A 17,773-nucleotide genomic window follows, 5' to 3' on the forward strand; every position below is an offset into this window, starting at 1 on the left:
TTGAATCCCTGGGCTGGAACTGCTTAGCTATTCTGCCTAGAAAAAGTAATTGAAACTCTCTGGGCTACCATTTCCTCATCTGTATGAGAAAGGTGATGCCTATGTTCCAGGTTTGTTAACAAGAATTAGTGATTTGAGCTAAGAGAAAAAGAGTGCAATGTATAGTACCTGACACATGATAGGCATATGTTCAGTGGTGGCAGCAGGAATTTCATTCTTGAGGCCACTGAAGCCTCTGAAGAGCTCAGTGATGGAGAGAGTGTTAGTCACTCTGTCATGTCCGATTCTCTGTGAACCCATGAACTGTAGCCTGCCAGTCTCCTCTGTCCATGGAATTCTCCAGATTAGAATCCTGGAGTGGGTAGCCATTCCCTTCTCCAAGGGATCTTTCCAACCCAGGGATCGAACTTGGGTCTCCCACATTGCAGGCAGATTCTTTTCAACATGAGCCAGAAGTCAAACCTGGGTATGATTGCAAAGCTCACGCTTGTAGCCACAGAATGCTGGTAAAGTAGGTGGCCGGGAGAAGGGGACCCTGTAGGGGGCTACAGCTGGGAGAATAAAGACTTGAGCAACTACAAAGAATGCCTTGCTCTTCATTTTTTGGTGAGCACACCTTGTTTTTATTGTTTATTCCACCAGTCATTCAATGTATGGTGGGCAAGAACATTCAACAACTTAAAGTAACTACCAAAAATAACAGTTGAAAAAGCCCTGACCTCTTAGATCATAATCTGTTTGCCAGCTCTACAGTTTCTGATTCTGCTCATTTCTTAATTCATTCAAGTGTATTCATTGAGCATTGTCTTAGTCTGTTTGAGCCGCTATAACAAAAATGTCATAGACAGGAGCTTTTAAACAACAGAAATGTATTTCTCACAGTTCTGGAGGCTGGCAGTCCAAGATCAAGGCACCAACAGATTCAGTGTCTGGTGAGAGACTGCGTCCTGGTTCATAAACTTCTTCTTGTAACCTCACATAGGGAAAGTGGCAAGAGATCTCTCTGGGATGTCTTTTGTGTACTTAGTAGGGTCTCTATTATAAGGACATTAATTCCTTATAATGGAATTAATTAATTCCATTATACACAATTAATTCCTTATGTATGAGGGCTCTGCCCTCAACACACAGTAACCTCCCAAAGCCTCTACCTCCAAATACCATCACATTAGTTTTCAGCATGTGAATTTTGGGGAGACACACATTCAGTCTACATCTGGCATTTACTCTGTGCCATGCGCTGTGATTAAATGCTGAGGCTGCAATAGTGAGTGAAATGGTTTTTACCTTTAAGGAGCTCACAGTTGAATGAGAAAATAAGTGGACAAGTGTAGGATGGTAGCCAAAGCGCTATGACAGCACAAAAGAATGGCATCTTAAGCCAATCCAGGGGGTCAGATAAGGCTTAATGATGGAGATAACCTTTAAACTGAGATTTGAAAGAGGAGTGAAAAGTAGCTCACCAAGGAAAGATTGTGACAGGAAGGATGTGGCAGGCAAAGGGAACAGCGTCTAAAAAGGCATGAGGACTATACTTTCAGGGATCATCACAACCATCTGATGGTTGTCAGAGAGGACAAGGGGTGGGGGAGTAAAATGCATGAAGGGAGTCAAGAAGTTTTTGATTTTAAAATAAGTAAGCCATGGGGATGGTGACTAGAGTCAATAATTTTGTATTGCATGTTTGAAAGTTGCTAAGAGAGTAAACCTTAAAAGTCCCCATCACAGGAAAAAATACAACTTTGTATGGTGACAAACGGTAATTAGAACTTATGGTGGTAATCATTTCCCAGCATATACAAATATCTAATCATTGTTGTACACCTAAAATTAATATGTTATATGTCAATTATATGTCAATGAAAAAAGGAAAAAGAAAAAGACATGAGGGCGAGAGGAAAGCATGGTGTGCTGGGGACTAAAGGTGATCCACATGGAGCCTGGTATAGGAGCAGAATGGCAGCAAGATTGGAGGCTACAGAAGCTGGCAGAGCAGAGTGAGAGTGTTAGGTACCTTAGACATTATTGTTCTATCAATGGAGAATTTTAAAGAGAGTAGCACATTTGCATTTTTGAAACTTCACTCTGGTTGCAGGGTAGAGCATAGGTTGAGGGGAAGTGAAACTAGAAGCAAGGAGACCAACTCCTAACTTTGTGATCATGGGTAACACCTTTCTAATCCTCAGTTTCTTTATCTAGAAAATAGAATTATGAAATATACCTCATAATGTTGTGGGACTTAAGCGAGTCAATATAAACAAAATGCCTGTTCCAGGTAAGTTCTTCTCCGTGCCCACTTCCATTTTGCCCAAGGCTTAACACAGAGCCTCGTATAAAATTCATGCTAAACAATCTGCATCTGTGTCTGGCTGAGTGACTACTGTCTTCTGGGAGCTGCGACAGGGACAGCCTAAAGGCAGCTTTAGACAGGGAGTAGATGGCTACGATTGCCTAGATCCTAACTAAAACAAATCTTTCCCTCAAATTCTTGGAAGGAAACATGGCCACAGAAAACAACCCCCTGCCCAATAAAAGCGCAGACACAAAAACAAAAATCACATACACACACACACGTGCGTGCACTCAAAATACTTGAAACTTGGTAAACCTCAGTGTGGAACTTCAACCTGTATTCTGAGTGAACTCCTTTCGGCCAAATGAGGCCAGCCAATGTGGCTCCCTTTCCTCAGGCTTCACGGGAGGTTCTGCCTGGCTCTCTCTGAGGGCAAAGAGAATACCTCTAGGATAATCCTGCAGAAAATACCGAAAATACCACCCTTTAAACTTTGGCCCAGTCAGTGCCCTTGACCTCTAGCAGAGCTCCTCAGGCTCACTGAGAAGTGACATCATTCATCCTTAGAAGGGGATTAAAGGAGGCGGGGGAACTCGGAGCATCCCTAAATCCTCGTGAACCTCTTCTAACCCAGTCTGGATGTGCATTTCCAAGTTTTAGTGGGATCTGTCTTTGACTGAAAAGTTTAAAAACAGCCTTGTTATTTAGGGAAAGCGTTTCATTTGATGCCAAATCAGGTCCCTGAGTGAATGTTTCCAGTGCCACCAAAGATGGTGAACCAAGAACAAGAGAGGTGGTTCTCCCCTCAGAGTTTAAAATGCAAATAGAACCAAAACCTTAATGCCAGACATGTAATATGAAGAGTCAACTCTCACTATAAGAAACACAATGCACGAACAAGATAATGGGAAAGAATTCAAGCCTACAGAATCATCTTTAAAAAAAAAAAAGACAACATTTACACCATATGATAACTATTACATTAACAAAAAGTATTTTAAAAGTTGTAATCCCCCATGCTGGCAAGGATACAGTAAAATCTTTATCTCAAAAACTTCTCATGGGAGTGTAAATTGGAATGACCCTACTGGAAAGCAATTTGGCAGCATGTATCAAGAGTAATAAAAAGGTACGTGTTTTCTGACCCAGTAATTCCACTCTTGGGTATTCATCCCAGAGAGATAATCTAATCCAATGAAGGAAAAAATTGTATGCAGGAAGGGGTTTATTGTAATGTCATTTATAATAACAAAATAATAACAACCTAAATGTTCTATATTTAACTAAACCATTCACTTTCACTAAGTTGAACATTATGAAGTCATTAAAATAACATTTATAATGACTATATAATACTATTTGAAAACTTCTTATGATATAATATAACCTAAAAATAACAGAATATCGAAAGTGGCAAAATTGTATTTATGCCATGATTGCATCTTTGTTTTTCATGTATAATTGTTATCCACACATTATAAGTATAGACATTTAGACAAGAACTAGCAAATAGCACAGAAAAAATGAAAGTGGCTGTTGAGATCTCAAGTTTTTGTATATATTTTTATCTTTTTATATTATTAATATTATTATTTAATGATACTATATATTATGGATAGAGTGCTTTTAATAACATAGGTTTCATAGTCAGAAGTGTGGTTTAAATCTTAGTGCCATCACTTAATAGCTATGTGACTTCAGGCATTTATTTAACCTCTTTGAGTATCAATTTCCTCATCTTTAAAATTGGGGTTAAATACCTGCATTATGAGAGTGTCATGAGGATGAAATGAGTAAACATAAATAAAGCATCTGTTGCGTAGTAGATGTAAAATTAGAGTTTTTACATCTTAATTAACTCTTTTCTAGAAAAGATTTATCAGTTTAAAAACACATGCACACACATAAGCACATACATATATATATATAGATATAAAGTTAGAATAAATTTAAAAATAGGTTAGGAAAATTGGGCAAGGGAAAATAGGGTAGTTCTGTAAATGTTAACTCCCCTCACTTTTCCAGTTCCTATCTACTAAAAGTGCAATGAGAATATTCTGACTGCATTGTTCAGAAATCAATCACAAATGATGCTTATTTTTCAAAAGCAAAAGGAAAGGAAAAGAAAAGAAAAACAAAAAACAAAACCCAGAGATACCTCTCCCACCCCATTCTACTCCTGAACATACACACACACACACACACACACACACACATACATATACATCCCTCTCATCAGACTTCAGGGTGTGTCCCTGGAGTTCCAAGAAAATCACATTTTGGTCCTTTTTTTTTTTTTTCTGGTGAACACATTTGATTTCCCCAAGTATCAAAAGGTATCATTTTGCTTTTAATTATGGTTTGTTATTATGCATTGCTTTTATTTGGCAAAGATGTTTGTTTCAGGAAAATTAATTTAGACAGTTCCATTTTTCAAGCAATAATACCTTCTGTCCCAGGCTTACAAAGAACAATTAGATCTGGATTCTTTCCCCACAATCAAGCTGGCAATTTCTTATGGAAAGTCATGGTCAATCAGCGTGGAATGGAGCTTCCACGAGAGCCAGTCAAATGCAGAAAATAGACTGTTATGGCCTGGCACTTTTACTTCCTGCAGTATATATAACTCTGACATCCTTCAGAGGCATTACTCTGGCTGGGCAGAAACACAGATTAATGTTGCCTCACTTTCAGTGCCAGAGTTTTATCCTGAATGTCATGATATTTTTCACAGGAACTCCAGTTTCATGCAATTCAGCAAACATGACTGAAGACCTGCTCTGTTCCAAGTACAGTGGTAGGAGCTGGAGGTACCGAACTGAGTCACACAGCGTCCTTGCCCACAAGAGCTCTCACAGCAGGATAACTCACAGATGATTGCAACCCACAGGAACAGCGTCTGTGGCCAAGGGTAGCACAAGGTGCTGAGAGGCCTGAAGGAGGCACCTAACCCAGCCTGGGAGAGCAAAACACTTCCAGAAGGTGATGATGTAATAGAGAAGTCATATACAAAGACAGAGGGGAGGAAAGGCTTTCCAAGCAGTCTTGGAATTAAAAATAAAAGTCTTACCAGGCTAAGTGCCATTTACCCAGAGATTATATGACAAATGTCTAGGTTAGCTGCTTTACTAGTAGATGGGTTGCTAAACCCTTTTGAAAGTATTTAACCAACTTACCCAGGGTCACGTAGCTAGTAGGTGGTGGAGACACATTCAAAGAAGATAAATTATTAAAATTATTAGCTCATACAGCAAGAAATTGGAAAAACTGGGCTGAAACATGTGTTTCTGGTTCATTGTGTTACTCAGTCCTAACCACGGTTCTGTGCAGGCACATGTGAACAACTTTGCACACTTCCTGAATCTGAAGAAGAATGAGAACAAAAAAAAAAAACTTTATTGAACACTTAGTTGAATGTAGTAAGATCTTTTGTGAACTCAGAACCTCCGAGCTCTTCCACCTGAGTAGGGAAGAGTGACCTTCACTTCAGTTCAGTTCAGTTTAGTTGCTCAGTCGTGTCCGACTCTTTGCGAACCCATGAACCGCAGCACGCCAGGCCTCCCTGTTCATCACCAACTCCCGGAGTCCACCCAAACTCATGTCCATCGAGTTGGTGATGCCATCCAGCCATCTCATCCTCTGTCATCCCTTTCTCCTCCTACCCCCAATCCTTCCCAGCATCAGGGTCTTTTCCAATGAGTCAACTCTTCACATAAGGTGGCCAAAGTATTGGAGTTTCAGCTTCAACATCAGTCCTTCCAATGAACACCCAGGACTGATCTCCTTTAGGATGGACTGGTTGGATCTCCTTGCAGTCCAAGGGACTCTCAAGAGTCTTCTCCAACACCACAGTTCAAAAGCATCAATTCTTCGGCGCTCAGCTTTCTTCACAGTCCAACTCTCACATCCATACATGACTAATGGAAAAACCATAGCCTTGACTAGACAGACCTTTGTTGGCAAAGTAATGTCTCTGCTTTTTAATATGCTGTCTAGGCTGGTCGTAACTTTCCTTCCAAGGAGCAAGCATCTTTTAATTTCATGGCTGCAATCACCATCTTCAGTGATTTTGGAGCCCCCCAAAATAAAGTCTGATGCTGTTTCCACTGTTTCCCCATCCATTTCCCATGAAGTGATGGGACCAGATGCCATGATCTTAGTTTTCTGAATGTTGATCTTTAAGCCAACTTTTTCACTCTCCTCTCTCACTTTCATCAAGAGGCTTTTTAGTTCCTCTTCACTTTCTGCCATAAGGATGGTGTCATCTGCATATCTGAGGTTATTGGTATTTCTCCCAGCAATCTTGATTCCAGCTTGTGCTTCTTCCAGTCCAGCGTTTCTCATGATGTACTCTGCATGTAAGTTAAATAAGCATGGTGACAATATACAGCCTTGACGTACTCCTTTTCCTATTTGGAACCAGTCTATTGTTCCATGTCCAGTTCTAACTGTTGCTTCTTGACCTGCATACAGGTTTCTCAGGAGGCAGGTCAGGTGGTCTGGTATTCCTGTCTCTTTCAGAATTTTCCACAGTTTGTTGTGATCCACAGGAGACTTTGCCATAGTCAATAAAGCAGAAGTAGATGTTTTTCTGGAACTCTCTTCCCTTTTCGATGATCCAATGGATGTTGGCAATTTGATCTCTGGTTCCTCTGCCTTTTCTAAATCCAGCTTGAATACCTGGAAGTTCATGGTTCATGCACTGTTGAAGCCTGGCTTGGAGAATTTTGAGCATTTCTTTGCTAGTGTGGGAGATGAGTGCAATTGTGCAGTAGTTTGAACATTCTTTGGCATTGCCTTTCTTTGGGATTGGAATGAATACTGACCTTTTCCAGTCCTGTGGCTACTGCTGAGTTTTCCAAATTTGCTGGCATATGGAGTGCAGCACTTTCACAGCATCATCCTTTAGGATTTGAAATAGCTCCACTGGAATTCCATCACCTCCACTAGCTTTGTTTGTAGTGATGCTTCCTAAGGCCCCCTTGACTTCGCATTCCAGGATATCTGGCTCTTGATGAGTGATCACACTACTGTGGTTATCTGGGTCATGAAGATCTTTTTTGTACAGTTCTTCAGTGTATTCTTGCCACCTCTTCTTAATATCCTCTGTTTCTGTTAGGTCCATACCATTTCTGCCTTTTTTTGAGCCCATTTTTGCAAGAAATATTCCCTTGGTATCTCTAATTTTCTTGAAGAGATCTCTAGTATTTCCCATCCTATTATGTTCCTCTATTTCTTTACACTGATCACCAAGGAAGGCTTTCTTATCTCTCCTTGCTATTCTTTGGAACTCTGCATTCAGTTGGGTATATCTTTCCTTTTCTCCTTTGCCTTTCACTTCTCTTCTTTCCTCAGCGATTTGTATTGCCTTCTCAGACAACCATTTTGCCTTTTTGCGTTTCTTTGTCTTGGGGATGGTCTTGATCACTGCCTCTTGTACAATGTCATGAACCTCTGTCCATAGTTCTTCAGGCACTCTGTCTATCAGATCTAATCTCTTGAATATATTTGTCACTTCTACTGTATAATCGTAAGGGATTTGATTTAGGTCATACCTGGATGGTCTAGTGGTTTTCCCTACTTTCTTCAATTTAAGTCTGAATTTGGCAAAAAGGAATTCATGATCTGAACCATAGTCAGCTCCCGGTCTTATTTTTGCTGATTGTGTAGAGCTTCTCCATCTTTGGCTGCAAAGAATATAATCAATCTGAACATAATCAATCTGATGTCCTTGTACCTAGCATCATCTAATTTCTCCTTATTTTTCTATTCCTCCATGTCTTTTTTGTATGTGTTTTAATTTTGTTGCATTCTCTTCTTGTAAGCATCGTCCATTTTGGGGGAGATCAGTGTTATATATTGAATAACCAAATATGTAAAGGAACAAACAGAATATAGCATTTCAAAGAGATTCCCTAGTAGTCTTAAAAACTGGAAGTCAAATGTAAAGGGACTCAGTTCCTAGGGACGGAGGGTAGCAGAGCCCATGGCTAACTCAGATTCCTGTGCTATTCTTTTTTAAAATTGGCCCCACTTCCCAGTGAGGAGTAACTAACTTGTTTCTAATCTTTAAGGGCCATTTCAATTACTACCTCTTGAAGGAAGTCCTCCGGATAATGCCTCCATTAAAACCAGTTGAATCAAATAGACATAATGATATTGGAACTCAAAACAAGTTCTTAACCAAATTCCCTCCTGCCTCCATACCCTCGCCTCACTCGCTTATTTTCCTTAACTGTTCCCCCCCACCCCCCACCCCCCGGGCATCTATGCTCTTTTAGGCATGAATGGGATAAGACATCCCTTTTTTCCACTCTGTTGAAGGAGGCCCAGAAGGAAATAGTGCAGAACTATGTGCACGTGAACTGAGCAGCTCCCTCCCCTTCTATGGGCTCAGTTTACTTTTCTTTGAAATAAGGTAGTTGTGCCAAATGATCTCCAAAGCCCCTTGCTCTGACGTTCCAGGAGGCTGTGTTGTGGGGTAGCCTCGCTCACGGGAACATGGTGACCTTCAAGATAAAGAATAATCTGAAGGATAAACTGAAGGCCTAAAAGGCTTATCTTTTAAACTCTAAAGTTTGATTTTTACAAAAGAAAAGTTGTGACTTAAAACATATAAAAAGAGAATTTATCAGATATGTAACTTTGTCTGATAATAAGCCTAGACATCACATCTATAACAAACTTCCTCAGGTCCTAATCAGGTACAGAGAGAACACCCAACATAGAAAATACTCAACTCTAACCTTGGAGGAGAAAGCAGGAAGGAGAAGATGGAAGTAGGGGAGGTAGAGGTGGAATGAAAAATGAGACCAATATGTAAATAGCTAACTATAGTTTGCATGGGTGTACATGTTCAGTCATGTCCAATTCTTTGCGACCCCGTGGATTATAGCCTGCCAGACTACTCTGTCCGTGGGATTTTCCAGGCAAGAATACTGCAGTACGTTGCCCAGATCCTACTCTAGGATATCTTCCCGACCCAGGGGATCAATCAAACCTATGTCTCCTCTGTCTCCTGCCTAACCCTAACTGTAACAAGAGACACAGTTAAATCAATGCTTAGATGCTATGGGCCCATAGGTGCCCTGAGTGGGTGTCTTTTAGTCATGCAGGCATCTTCTCCAGCCTTGAGCTGCACCATCACTTTAGGTGCCATGTTTGTTCTTACAGGTTCCCACATGGCCTCATGTTACTGGAGCAACGGGTAGGGAAGAAGCAGTCTTTCTTGGCCTGGAATCTTCTGACTCACGACTGGAACAGCCTTCCTCTCACAGCTCTACTTCTTTCCTCTAGAGCTGGGGAGGGTGGAGTCTTCCAGCACAAGCCCCTTTCTGACTCACTGGGGTTTTAGGATGTGATATGTATCATTTCTCTCCAGGAAGAGTAAGGGTTTCAGCTGTTTATCTAGCCCTCTTCAAAAACCTGGTCTAGCCTTCCACGTATGATTTTTAACACATATTTAGACAGAATGCACTCTGCCAGGAAAGCTCAACTCTGTCCTTTCTGTTGTAGAATTTAGCATATAATGGGAATGACATTGATCAAATATAAATACAGATAAATATAGAATTTCAGATTGTGAACACTGAAGGAAAAATATAGAACATCACACTTAAGTCGAAGCTCCTCCCACCCTCCTGTGTGCAGAAATTATTCAGTTGTACGGTGTTGCCACCGAGGCTTCTATTGCTCCTCTGTATAGAAACTTGGAGATCACCAAAAGCATTTCTCATACCCCAGTGCTCGCACAGCTACCTGGACGTTGTCTTCAGAGACCAACAGTATGGGTTCAAATCTAGATTTCTCCAATAGCAGCTGTGACCTTGAGCAAGTAATGTAACCTCTTGACCTTCAGCTTCTTCATTTATATAAATGGGTAACAATGCAGTGCTGGCCTCAGAAGGTGGTAAGGATTGGCACAGAGTAAATGCTCAGCAAATGCAGTTGCTACGGCCTCTGCTGCCACTAATCCTGCTTCCAGAATGCCTCTGCACTTTCATATGCTCTTCTCCATTTCCACTTGCCCTGTTTTTGTGCAGGCTGCCAGAGGCTGAACTCAAATGCTCCTTTAAGCTGCCCTGGGGATGAAAGCCACTTGCGTGCCTGGCTTTTCCAATAACAGGAAGCTACAGAAGCAGAAACTACTCAGTGAAATATATTGAAGAAATCCCACTTGTGCAACCCTAGCTTTTGTCTGCTGTCCCACTCAGCTTCCCACTGAATTTAACCCCTAGTCGTGAGATTCTATTTCAGCTTTGAGTGATGTTCACTCTCTCCCTGAGTAAAAGGCTAATGCATTTTTTATTATCCTGATGGGAGTAGGTGCACAAAAGGGCAGTGGAGACTCAGCCATTGCTCAGGTTCCTATAGAAGGTAGTGAAGTTGGTGAATGCTTACTAGAGGCATCCAGCCATCAGCCATTGGGTTGGGTGAAGTTTGAGGAATACTTTGAACCCTGGTCACGTACCTTTCCACATGTTGTTCTTTGAAGCACTTACCGTAACTGACATTAATTCATATTATATGATTATTAGCTATATATGTCTGTCTTCTCCACCTCACTGTTAGCTGTCTCTTTGAAGACAGGGGCTGTGTCTTTCTTGTCCTTTCCTCAGCAGTATGCCTGGCATAGAGTAGATGCTTATGGCTATTTATTAAATTAATGAATAAACAAACGAAGAGTCAAAGAGCGAAGTCCCAGTACTGTCAGGGAAGCCATGCCACACATCACTTGTTCAGCATGAGGAGAAGTAGAAGGGGAACCATGTCGAGGGCAGAAGGCAGGGTCAGGGACAGGTGAGATGGTGGCATACAAAAGGGTTAGGCAAATAGACAGCCTGCGTCCCAGTTCAGTGGGATGTGGACCTGAGCTCCATACTTTAGACAGTGCTTTTCAGACTTTCATAATCCCTGCTCCTTTCCTTCAAAGAGGTGACTGGTTCTCCCCACATCTTCCTCCTGCCACATCTTCTACATGTGACACTGACCCGTGTGATAAGGCCTACCTTTGTTGTCTGAAGTTTGCTTCTGAAAATAATAGGTAACTTTTTGTTTGTTCTCCAAATATGTTAAAATATAAAAACTGCTTTTTCAAATAACACCTAGAGCTTGTGGAGATTTGTCATCTGTCCTTGAATGCTAAGCTAAGAAATCTAGTATTTATGAGGAATGCAAGCAAGATTATTAAATTATTCTAAGAAAGGATCGAATTTAACTTTAGAGTGATTAGTCCTGCAGCCAGTGTGCAGGCTAGACTGGAATAGGAAAGATCAGAAGTGATGAGTTTAGGGAGAGGTGAGCACTATGTGAAATGCTTTCTAGGGAGCAGGCTCTGCTTAGGGTAAAGCACGGAGGGGCCCTGAGAGCCCTAGAAAATGACTCTGGCTGGGTGAAGGGGGGAACAGGACAGGAAGGGGATTACAGGGAAAAGAGGGTTCTGAGCCATGAAACCAAATGTGTGCCCATGCTCCTGCGACCTCCCCTTTCTGGAGAGTGTGGATTCCCAGGTCCTCCCCACGTTGGCTGGCTTCTGGAGTAACAGGAAAATGCACAGAGATTACTGGTGCTCTTATTTAAATTATCTCCAGCCTATGCCATGGCAGACTGACCTTTCCCCCAAATAGCTATGCTGCACGAAATGTAAAAAGCAAAACAGAACACATAATCAGTGCCTGTTCTCTTCCACCAAGCAGAACCTCACACATGAAGCCAGCCCCTGAGCTCCTGGAACACCATGTCCCTTTCTCATTCTGAGAAATAATTGCAATGCAGTTCGTGACCAAAATGAAAAGTCCGTTTTTAAACGTAGCCTCATAATTACCCATCCAGATGAAGAAGGCCAGATTGTCTGTGGTTTAATCCCTAGGTCCCCATGGCAGAAATAGGGTTTTGAGGAAAATTATGGGGCCAATATGTGCACGTCTTTTGGGAGGGAAGGGGATAAAGCTAAAGACTTTTTCTGACCATCAGTTCAGTAGGACCTTCTCTCCAGTCAACATCTTGGTAGCTGGTAACCAGCAGATATTTAGTGAATATCAAGTATCGATCAGGCACTGGGCTAGTCCCTGAGACGAGTGTCCTAGTGATGCCACAGCCCTGTCCTCAGGGAGATCACACAGGAGAGAAGATGGAGAAGTAAGCAGGCCAAGAGAGGCATTGTGATGGTGCTGTCATAGGGAGGGTCAGGGGGCTAAGGACAAGATCCAGCCCAGCCTGGGCGGGTCAACAAAGCCTTTACAGAAGAGGTGGCATGTGGGTGGAGAGCTGAAAGGGATTAGCCAGGCAAAACAGGTTGGTTATAAGACTGTTGTTCTGAAAAGAGAGAACAAAGGCCTAGAGGTGAGAGCATAGCAAATTTGGGGAACTGGAAGTGGCTTCTTATGGTCAGAGCTCAGAGTTCGATGGAATGGGAGACAGAAGGCAGGAGCTGGGGCATAGACACCCTCCAACAGCAACTAAAGGGTTAAACTTTATTCTGTAGTAGTCCTGGTGAATTTTAAGGTGTGATTCCAGAAAGTTCACACCAGCTGCCGCAGCAATGTGCAAAACTCAATCAGGGAGACCAGTTCAGAGGCTGTTGTAAAAGGCTAAGGTACCAGATGGTGAGAAGCCCAAAGTCTCAGCCTGAAGTCGGGCACAGCTGGAGTAGCCCTCAGAAATCCTAGCTTCCAACCTTTGTGCTTCCCACTCTACCTGTTGGTACCTCCAAGTCCCTAACCCCCCCTGAATGATTCTTCCTCTTTCTCTCAGTTTCTTTCCTGTTAAACTCTTGGAGGTTGGTCTATACTCTTTTTATGAATGGGATACCTAATTGACAGCTAGCTTAAGTAAACATGCCTAGATAGCACAGCTTAAAGATGATAGAATCAAGATTCATAACATCTGTCTGTCTGATTTTGAGTTTGGAGCTCTTTCTACAAAATCCTTTGTGTAACTGTGATGAGAGGGGCTTCAGATATGAAGAAGAGTATCTTTCAGGTTGGTTATTGCCTGCTGCCTCCTGTGACAGAATAACCGAGTAGTTTTCCACTAATGTCTTACTAATACCACCTTCCTGAAAAAAGGACTAGAAACAAAATCACAGTAGTAAGAACTAAAATTATTTATAGAGATAAATATACGTGAGTTAATCCTAAGGAAATCAACCCTGAATATTTACTGGAAGGACTGATGCTGAAACTGAAGCTCTAGTACTTTGGCCACCTGATGTGAAGAGCCTACTCATTGGAAAAGACTCTGATGCTGGGAAGGATTGAAGGCAGAAGGAGAAAGGGATGACAGAGGACGAGATGGTTGGATGCATCACCAAATCAATGAGCATGAGTTTGAGCAAGCTGTGGGAGTTAGTGATGGACAGGGAAGCCTGGTGTGCTGCAGTCCACGGGGTCTCAAAGAGTTGGAGATGACTGAGTGACTAAACAACAATATGTGACTTGCATTCTTATAATTCAAAATAAAGACTCAGCCTGGGACAAAAAATAATTCTGCACAAGATTAAAACATGCTTCATTTGTTATATATAAATATGACCTTGTTAAATAGACAAAAGCAAGGAAGATGACAAAAAACACACCAAAATGTAATGGTGCTTCTCTTTCAGTGATGAGATTTCATTCATTTTTACTTTCTGAATTTTCTGGAAATTTGGAAAGTGACCAAAATAAGCATGTGTTGTTTTTATTATTGCAAACATTTTAAAGATAGATTCTTCAATGTAGGACAACAGTAGTTTTTATTGAGAATAATTGAATCCGCAAAAGATCCACAATGTTTGGCTGAGGTCTCCAAATGACCCATCTTTCAGTACTTTTACCCTGGGAGCTGTCACCTGTGACCAGAGATGAAGGGACACTGTATTAACAAAATAGCTTCCACTGGATCAATTGGGGAATATGGATAATCCCTGAGTACACATGCTGGTAGACAGCTCCTTTAGCAGCCACTATGGATGTCCCTAGCATCCTTGGTTCCACCAAATTCAGAGATCGTTCCTGTAGACTTTAGGACCTCCAGCTCCCATGGTCTCTTTGGAGTCATGACTGGTGTCATCTGCCACACACTGTTTGAACACAGAAGTGGATTTCTTCTGAATGTTTTTGAGGCACCACTCTTACCAAGAAAGGCTGGATGCCGGGTCATACTCAGTCTGGAGTCCACATCGCACCTCCTAACTGATCCAACCCTGGCGTAGCCATACTCTTCCGGGAGTCCATGGAATGCCATCCAGACAGACTCAGACACACTGCCCGCAGTGCAGGTGTAGAATTCCTTTATCTGAGGAGGAATGCCCTCCTACTCCTACACACACACACACACACACACACACACACACACACACACACACACACACACACACACACACACACACCACACACAGAGTACCACTAGCATGTGAAGGGCCTGCCTTCCTGAGACGGTAGCTTGTGGTTGGCTAGTGGTTCAGCTGCACAGCCCTCAGCCAGCAGGCCATGTCAGTCTACCAAACCTGCTGTATATCTAGCTATTTTTCTCCAACTAATATTGCATTTTCTACCATCCAGGCAGGTAGGTAATGTATCATCTCCATGTAAAAGGTCCTTGTGTCTCTCAGTTGGTAAGTAATTAAAATAATTTGGTAATTCTTTATTCCACCATGCTCCCCTCTTATACAATTAATTTATATTATTGGTCAAATTCCACAAGTCAGTTGCCTATTTTAATAAATGCCAGCTTCCTTTGGTGAACCTAAATACTAGGCACATTTTTGTGATGAAAATTTCCTCTTCCATTGTATTCCTTTCATTTTTGAAAGACTTTGAGGAAATTACTTGGATATTTTAGTATCTTAGGTTAAAATTGTTGCACAGTGATTCTTGAACATATACTTTTGTTTTTGCTTGCATATAAGGACATGGAGACTTTGCAGTCTTAAGAGCTACCAGTTAAAACAGCAGTCTACACTTACCTTCTTGGGCCACTAGGTGGTGCACACATATGTCTGTGAACCGTAGGTTAAAGGGGCTCGGCACCAGGTTAGGTTCAATTCATCACCACAGGAGGGGCACAGACAGTAGAAGCTGTAGGGCTGTAGGAGAAACAGTGACCCTGTGCATGGGAGTAAACGAAGGAAGGTTTCCAGGGGAGGTGGATAGATAATAATATTGCTTCAGAGATGGTGGGAGAAAAATCATAAAGGTGGGAAACTCCAAAGCCATGACAGAGGGAAAGTTGTTTAGAGGAAAGGGAATGCTGACTTTCCATGCTGACAAATCTCTCAGGGGTGTTGCAGAGAGAATGATGAAATAGTTGAATCATTTGAACTAGATGACATCAAGCATTCCTTTCAGCCTTTGTGCTGGACACTGGAAACACACAGATGAAATGACATAGTCTTGTCTTCAAGCAAGGACCTCATGAGAGAAACAGAGAAGGAAACCAATAATTAAGACAGGACATGATACAAAAGGGAGGTTTTACAAGATGCACTGAAGGAATACAGTGCGAAATCTTCTGTTCTGAGTAAAGGAGAGGAAGAGTTTAGGTTGGGAGTTGATGTTCAAAGAAGACCTCATGGTGGTCTTGAGACATGAGAAGGGAGCTCCATGAAGATCTCAAGAGATCAGTTAGAGAGACTAGGACGAGCAAAGGCATGGGGGTTTGAGAGGATAATGTGGATTCCAGGAATGGTTCAGCTGAGTTTAGCCATGCTCACTAAGGGCTACTGTGTGCCAGAGACTGAATAATAGATGTTCCAGGCCCTTAAGATTTCCCTCAGCCTGTGAGGAAGACATATAAGCACTGAAAATGGCAGTGTGTGAAGGCAGCTCAAAATCTGTTCTCTTTTAAATCCTATCATTTGAGCCCCCAGGGTCTTGGCTACAGGAATTCTCAGAGAACTCTCTATACCAGAAGAGGGAGCCCACAAGCACAGTGCCTGTTTGCATTTTGCTCAGAGTCACTGCCAGTATTTCAGTCTCACTCATTTGTTTTAAAGGTGTGAAGTTCAAGACCAGAGACACACAGTAAGTTATCCAAAACCACAGAGAGGAGTTGGGACACAAGGCCAGGTCTATTTGTGTTCCTCTGCAATGGCACCCCACTCCAGTACTCTTGCCTGGAAAATCCCATGGACGGAGGAGCCTGGTGGGCTACAGTCCATGGGGTCACGAAGAGTCGGACATGACTGAGCGACTTCATTTTCACTTTTCACTTTCATGCATTGGAGAAGGAAATGGCAACCCACTCCAGTGTTCTTGCCTGGAGAATCCCAGGGACAGGGGAGCCTGGTGGGCTACCGTCTATGGGGTCACACAGAGTCGGACACGACTGAAGCGACTTAGCAGCAGCAGCAGCAGCAGGTTTTCTTCCCTTTTTCTCTAATGGACCCTGGATACTGAATCACCGTTTAGAGATGACTTTTAATTAAGAAATAGACATTTTTCATATAAATAGATCTCTTTCACTAACGGTGATTGTCACAAGACCAAGCTTATGGAAAAATGGAAGAATACATTGTATTCTTTCCTCATGTATGAGGGAAGGGCCAAGCGTACAGGCTGGCCTTGGCAAAGGCAGCTTGAGCCGATTGTACTCCTAGCCTGGCTCCGTGTTTGGGAAAGAAGGCAGTCTGGGTCCAGCATTCCTTCCAGCTCTCATGTGTGGGTGTGTGTTTCATTTCAGCACAAGGATATGTGCTCACAGTGTAGGTCAGTGACATCTTGGAGTTGGATTGTTTGCTTGAAAATGTCAACTGGAATGAGTTATGAGCTGGCAGGAAAACAGGGATGTGTGATTGAGAAGACTCTGAAAGGATACAGACCTGCTTTTAGGGCCCTGAGAAATCATTAAAGCAAGGGGTAGAGAGACCTTAAAGAGGTTCTGACCAGGACAGATGAAATGTAAATGGAAGAGCAGGGGACCACAAGGACCGGGAGGCTTCAGACCAGGTCTTATAAGGCAAGGATGAAAGAACTGGGAAAATTTAACCAGGAGAGAAGATGACACAGATCTTCTTCAGATCTCCAAACTTGTCACAGGCTAAAGCAACAATGATTTCATACGGAAACAGCTTTTAACCCTCCTCAAAATGGGGCAATTTAGGGGCACAGGTTTAATCCCTGGTCAGGGAGGGCTAAGATCTCATGTGCTGTGGCCAAAAGAAATTTTTTTTTAAATTTAATTGTTAAGAAATGAGTTCCCTGTCAGGAAAGGGGATAAAACAGAAGCTGTTTATACAACTGGTGGGGACATTGCAGAGGAAATTCCCATCCTACTGGCAGGTCAGACTAGATGACCTTTGAGCTCTGGTATCAATAATTCTATGAAAAGGGATGAGGCAGCTTTTATAAACCAAGGGCCGCGTGGTCTATAATAATAACAAAGCCTCTATACAAAAATAGCTCTTTTTATTAAGCATCTATTAATTGGCAGTCATCATGCTGAGTGATTTACCATGTGCATTATATTTTGAACCATCAAGCCAGGATTAGAACTGACTGA

General features: G+C 42.1%; 1 protein-coding gene across 12 annotated transcripts in view; it reads left to right on the forward strand.

Annotated features, from left to right (window-relative positions):
* The window catches only part of LOC145504408 (BEN domain-containing protein 5), a 1,377,102-nt gene that overhangs the window by 998,172 nt on the left and 361,157 nt on the right, over positions 1-17,773 (forward strand). The window contains exon 1 of one of the 12 annotated variants that reach the window (XM_081485152.1): positions 12,512-12,586. The exons of 10 other annotated variants lie outside the window; for them this stretch is intronic. The gene's annotated coding sequence lies outside the window, so the exon portion shown is untranslated. Of the gene's footprint in view, positions 1-12,511; positions 12,635-17,773 lie in introns of those variants that run through there. One more of the 12 variants, XM_081485151.1, reaches the window with a different exon arrangement.

The sequence above is a fragment of the Giraffa tippelskirchi genome, chromosome 5, assembly GCF_054371585.1.
Source record: "Giraffa tippelskirchi isolate mGirTip1 chromosome 5, T2T-mGirTip1v1.2.pri, whole genome shotgun sequence".
Taxonomy (NCBI): domain Eukaryota; kingdom Metazoa; phylum Chordata; class Mammalia; order Artiodactyla; family Giraffidae; genus Giraffa; species Giraffa tippelskirchi.